Source organism: Rhincodon typus, chromosome 29 (assembly GCF_021869965.1).
Source record: "Rhincodon typus isolate 14 chromosome 29, sRhiTyp1.1, whole genome shotgun sequence".
NCBI lineage: Eukaryota > Metazoa > Chordata > Chondrichthyes > Orectolobiformes > Rhincodontidae > Rhincodon > Rhincodon typus.
Window position 1 is genome coordinate 18,845,050 of NC_063360.1, and position 6,847 is coordinate 18,851,896.

Consider the following 6,847-nt stretch of genomic DNA (forward strand, 5'->3'; position numbering starts at 1 on the left):
CTCAGCAGCAGCAGTGTGTACTATCTACAAGATGCACTGCAGAAATTTGCCAAAGATCCTTAGACAGCACCTTCCAAATTCACGACCACTTCCATCTAGAAGGACAAGAGAAGCAGATACATGGGAACACCACCATCTGCAAGTTCCCCTCCAAGCCACTCACCATCTAACTTGGAAATATATCACTGTTTCTTCACTGTTGTTGAGGCAAAATCCTGGAATTCCCTCCTTACAAGCATTGTGGGGTAACTTGCAGCATGAGGACAACAGCAGTTTAAGAAGGCAGCTCGCCACCACCTTCAAGGGCAATGAATGCTGGCCAGCCAGTGATTCCCATGAATGAATTAAAAAAAAAACTGCATTTAGTTTTACTGATATATCTTTGACTGTTTGTATGTACGTAATATATTCCCAGCAAAGTAGCTGCACCTTTTTTTTGTTCTTAAGATTTCCCCCACAGGGCCTCAAATGTATAACCTTCTTAGATATCATCCCTTCCCCCTGAAATAATTGACTCTTTTTCATTAACATTCTGACAGTGCCTCCTCTTTACTGCCATCTTCCCCCAACAAAGATCTTGCTTGAAGATTCAATACCCCAGAACAGTGAGCTACCAATTCTTCCCTCCATCAATCGTGTCTCTGTGACAGCAACGATGTCATATCCCCATGTGTAGCACAATCAATTCCTTTGCCTTATTCACAAGTCCCCTTGCATTAGAACAAATGCTATCCAGCCTTGCCATGCTCCCTCGTATTTTCACTTGATTATATTCGCACTGTCATCTAAATTGACTTGATGGTTCTTGCATACTTGTCACCCCGAACAGTATCTCAACTCCTGCCAAATTAGTCAAAACTCCCGTCAACCGCACGAGCAAGCGTACCCCACAGCCAAACAGCTAAACCTAAAATAATAACTCTGGGATTTTTAAAAAAATGTCATGTATTAAGTAGTAAAGATTTCAGTAGACTGTTAGCATTATCTAAAACTATAGACTGAATTGCAGAATTTTGCTGCAAATTAAGTTCTGCCCTTTGTTGTTTTGAGCATCGCAAAAACCCTTTGTATCCGAACTGTCACTAAACAGTTTGCTGTCATCTGATAAAATCTGGTACACGTTGCGCGAGTGCAACAGTTCTACCCACTGGCGTTCCACAGTAGGGATTTGCGCAAGTGGAACTTTTTCGTGATTCCAAACCGGAGCCAAACTGAGCAAGAATGCTGGGATTGAAAGGAAGTGAGATTTATGTTAGAACAATTGTTGACACCCGCGTGAAGCTAATTACACGATGGTGGTCTGGGATTAGGTTGTGCACTTACTGACAGAGGAAGAATAAAGATTGAAAATACTTTTCTACAATTGGAACTTTCTAAAGTTGGGAAGACATTTTTTAAAACCTTTTTATGTTTTCACCGTCCCTTTTGTAATACATTAAAAGATACTTAAAGGAAATTTGCTTAATTTATTTTAAAATATCTCAGTTATCCGTGCGCTGGCATCAGAATTAATTCATTGCAGAATGTTTATAAATGAGTAAATTCGGAAGTTTTATTTTTCTCATGTTGCAAGTCACAGCCCAGCTGTTTGAGTCATAATCTGATTGAAGACTTCTGCTGCATTGTGATTTTTGAATTTACTGCCTATACTTTTTAACTGTTTTTCAAGGTTCCGGAATTCACTCTCACCCCTTTTGTTGTCATAAATGTAACTAGCTACTTGGGTTGTGAGGTATTAAAAATCCTCTTCATCATATTGTCGCTACTGCAAAATTATACGATTTTTCCACGACGTTTCAAAGGATGACTGCTATCTGACCCGGACGCTGTTACCACTTCCCCATTCTGAAGGCTGTTGTTTGAATTTTCTGAATGTCAGTGGATGTGAAATATGTGTGTCTCTTACGCCCTCCCTCCCTCTTCAGGAAGTCAATGTTTATCTGCAGCAATCAGTAATTTACCAGAGAATGACAAGGGATTTGAAAAGTAACCATTTCACTCCAGAGTAGTGGAGGGCTGAAACGGTAATAGAGTATAACACCCCAATTTTTATTTTTAAAGATACATACTTGCAAATGCACTTGAATGATCATAACCTTCAAGACTATGGTTCGAGACTCAGAAGGGGGAATTAGGCTGGATACAGTTTTTTGCACTGCATAGATGTGATGTGGCAAATTATCAACACTTGTGTCGCAAATTTTCTTGTTTCCATGTAGCGAATTTTAAGACCTCTCTCTCCTGCCCCACCGCCTCCGATTTTCCAAAATCCCTTGATCCTGAAAGGGGGTCCATTTAGAGAGTCATAGAGTCCTATAGCACAGAGGCAGGCCCTCTGGCCCAAACTGGTCCGTGCCGACCAAAATGTCCGTCCACACTAAGCTCATTTCCCTGCACTTGGCTCATATCCTTCTAAACCTTTCATATCCATGTATTTGTTCAAATGTCTTTTAAATGTTGTTAATGTACCCACCTCAACCACTTCCACTGGCAGCTCATTCCATATGCTTAGCACCCTCTATTCTTTTTAAAAAAAAAAGTTGCCCCCCAGGTTCCCATGTATTCTTTCTCCTCTTAGCTTAAACTGATGCTGCCTAGTCCTCGATTCCCCAGTCCTAGGAAAAAGTCTGAGTGCATTCACTCTATCCATGCCTCATGATCTTATACACTTATCCGCCCTCCGTCTCCTACGATCTAAAGAAAGAAAGGTCGTAGCTTGTCCAACTTCTTCTTCCTATAATTCAGTCCCTTCAGGCCTGGCAACATCCTTGTAAATTTCTTCTGCACTCTTTCCAGTTTAATAATCTCCTTCCTATAGCAAGGTGACCAAAACGGAACACAATACTGCAAGTGCAGTCTCACCAACATAGTGTACAACTGCATCATAACTTCCCAACTTCTATACTCAGTACCTTGACTGATAAAGGCCAGTGTGCCAAAAGCCTCCTTCACTGCCCTGTCTACCTGTGACTCCGCTTTTCAGAGATCCGTGCACCTGAACTCCAAGGTCCCTCTCTTCCACTACATTCCTTAAGGCCCTACCATTCACCATGAAACTCTTACCTGGATTTGATTTTCCAAAATGCAGCACCTCATACTTATCTATATTAAACTCCATTTGCCATTTCTCGGCCCACTTCCCCAGCTGATCAAGATCCTGCTACGATTTCTGATAACCTTCCTCACTGTCCACGCTACTTCCTATTTTAGTATCATCCGCAAACTTACTAATCATGCCTTGTACATTCTCATCCAAATCATCGATATAGATTACAAACAGCAACGGGCCCAGCGCCAACCCCTGAGGCACACCACTAGTAACAGGCCTCCAGTCAGACAAGCATCCTTCCAGTATCTGGCTTGCAGATAGGCCTCCAGTCAGATAAGCATCCTTCCAGCATCTGCTTCCAGATGCTTCTACCATCAAGCCAATTGTGTATCCAATTTGCCAGCTCTCCCCAGAATCCCTGTGATCTAACCTTCCTGAGCAGCCTCAAAAACAAAGTTGCTGGAAAAGCTCAGCAGGTCTGGCAGCATCTGTGGAGGAAAAAACAGAATTAACATTTCGGATCCAGTGACCCTTCCTCAGAACTGAAGGTGGCTGGGAAAACATCAGTTTATATGTAGAAAAAAGGGGAGGGGAATGGGGTAGGGAGTAAACGATAGGATAGAGCCTAAAGAGAGAGAAGAGCAGTTGGACAGACAGAGTTGATAATGATCAGGCTGGGAGGGTGAAAAGTTGTTAATGGGGACTATTAGTGACTAATAACAGGCAGTGTGTAAAAGCAGGCTATGTGGTAACAAGGCCTGGTATGTGGACTAGGGGGCTGGGACATGGGAGAGTTTAGGCCCTGAAATTATTGAACTCGATATTGAGTCCGGAGGGCTGCAGGGTTCCCAAGCGGAAAATGAGGTGTTTTTCTTCCAGCTTGCGTTGAGCTTCGCTAGAACACTGCAGCAAGCCAGAGACAGACATGTTGGTCAGGGAACAGGATGGTGTGTTAAAGTGGCAGGCAACGGGTAGTTCAGGGTTATTTTCTGCTTGCTTGCCAGTGCAGAGACTTTTTTTTTCGGCGCTAACATTGCGCATGCTCAGGACAAAGCTCACAAAATGATTATGTGATGTTGACATTTTCTTCTCTGTGCACTGACGGAATCACGTTATAGCCAACACAAGTTTCACATTTTAAAAATAGCGTTTCCCTATTTGTCAGTTGCATTATCGCCAATTCACGTTGCTGGAAAATGTTATAGCAGAACCGACTGCCCACCTTCCTTTGTCCACTGTAGCACACTGACTAAATGCTTTAATTCTGCTCTCAGCACTTCATTTCAAATGTACAGGTGTAAAATTCAACTTGAGCAGGGTGCAGCTCAGTTGGTGACTGGCCACTGTATAAATCCTGCTCAATTTTTCACAAGTGTAGTTGAGCAGCTTGTCAAATGAATGTTTGGTCCACTTGTTTGGCTCGGGCTCAAGTCCCACCTGCTCAAGAGGTGTGTTACATGTCTGATAGGTTATTTAGAAAATATCCAATCGCAGCATTGAAGTTCTTGGGCTGGTTAGCAGCCTAGCAGAACTAGATTACAGTAACCAGTCTGTTTACTTAATTGATTTGATTTATTATTGTCACATGTACTGTGAAAGCTATTGCTTTTGTGTGCTAACCTGACACATCATACCTTACATAACCACATCAAGGTAATAGAACAGAATGCAGAATATAGTGTTACAACTACAGAGAAGGCGCAGAGAAAGATCAAGCCTAATGTGTGAGTTGCGTTCATAAGTCTGATAACAGCAGTGAAGAAGCTGTTTTTAAATCCATTGGTACGTGTTTTCAAACTCTTGTATCTTCTGCCTGATAGAGGGTGGAAGAGAGTGTAACTGGGGTGGAAGGTGTCTTTGATTATGTTGGCTGCCTTCACGAGGCAGTGGGAAGTGTAGACGGACTCAATGTAAGGCAGGCTCGTTTGAGTGATGGACTTGGACCTGGCTGAATTCACAACTCTCTGAAATTTCTTGCAGTCTTGGACAGAGCAGTGGCCATACGAAGCTGTGATGCATCCAGATAGATGCACCATAAAGACATCCTATCAAAATTGGTGACAGTCATTATGAACATGCTGAATTTCCTTAGCCTTCTGAAGAAGTAGAGCTGTTGGTGTGCTCTCTTGGCTGTCAGCATGGATGGACCCGGTTGGATTGTGGTGATATTTACTCCTAGGAATTTGAAGCTCTCAGCCACCTCCAGCTGTGCACCACTGATACAGACAGGGGTGTGTCTTCCACTCTGCTTTTTGAATTCAATCACCAGCACCTTCATTTTGCTGATACTGAGGGAGAGATTGTTGTCTTTAAACCATGCCACTAAGCTGTCTATCTCTTTCCTGTACTCTGTTTTGTCGTTGCTTGAGATGCGACCCATCACTGTGGTGTGATCAGCAAATTTGTAAATGGAGTTTGTGGCCAAATTAGCTCTTAGTCGTGAGTGGATAATGAGTATAGTAAGGGGCTGAGTACGCAGTCTTGTGGGGCACCGGTGTTGAAGATTATTGTGAAGGATGTGTTATCGCCTATCCTTACTGGTTGGAGTTATGGTGTTGAAGGTGGAGCTAAAGTTATAAATAGAGTCTGACATGTGTGTCCTTGTTATCCAAATGTCCCAGGGATGAGTGTAGGGCCAGAGAGATGGCAACTACCATGGACCTGTTGTGATGGTATGCAAACTGTAGTGGATCAAGGCAATCTGGGAGACTGGAGATGTGTGCTACTACTAACCTCTCAAAGCACTTCATAAATGAACGATGTTAGAGCAATTTACTTGATGTTTCTTTGACACCGGGATGGATAGTGGTCTTCTTGAAGCAGGTGAGAACTTCGCGTTGTAGTAAGGAGAGGTTAAAGATGTCTGCAAATATTCCCATGAGCTGGTCCACACAGGATCTGAGTGCATGGCTGGGGACTCCATCTGGGCCAGTCACTCTCCGTGGGTTCACTGTCAAGAAGGCCGATCTGACGTCTGCAACAGTAACTGTGGGCACAGGTGCATCTGAGGCTGTCAGGGTAGGTTACATCATTTCACTGACCTTCTGTTCAAAACAAGCATAGAATGCATTGAGCTCATTGGGAAGGGATGCATTGTCATCAGCTATTCCACGTGACTTCACTTTGTAGCCCGTTTAAATCATGTAAGCCTTGTCACAGTCGACATGCGTTTGTGTGGTTAGTCTGAGACTCCAGTTCTTCTATTGTTTCTTGGCTTTCCAAATAAACCTGTTGGACTATAACCTGGTGTCATGTGACATCTGACTTTTACCTTCAGGTAGCTTTTTTTTAGAAAAGTTCAACTGGTTCGAAAAATAATTTAGTATTTCCAGCTAAAGTTGTACAGGACTGAAAGTATATGGGGGATAAATATACAATGCATTTTCTAAAAAAAAACATTTATTACATGATAGCAACATAGATGTCTGCAAATACTCCCATCATACAGCACAGAACTTAATTATCTTTGAACCCCGAAGCAACCCCTTTTCAAAATCCATGATCAAAGAGATAGTCATGTTCCAACAGAAGTATGGTATAGCACGGACACATACATTTCAGCTGAACAGGTCCTTGAAAGAGTTTGAAGTTCAATCACTTTTAGTGTTTTAAGTGTAAGTCATGACTCCACAGCATTAGATGAACCAGAAGTTTGATGCTTAACTCATAAGAAAGCTAGGCATGTTTTAAATTAACAGCAACACTCATAAAAAATCAAATAGAGTAGAATAGAATATCCTTTATTGTCAGGTGTATTCAGTATAAAAATATAGTGAAACGAGCATACCGTCGCCCATA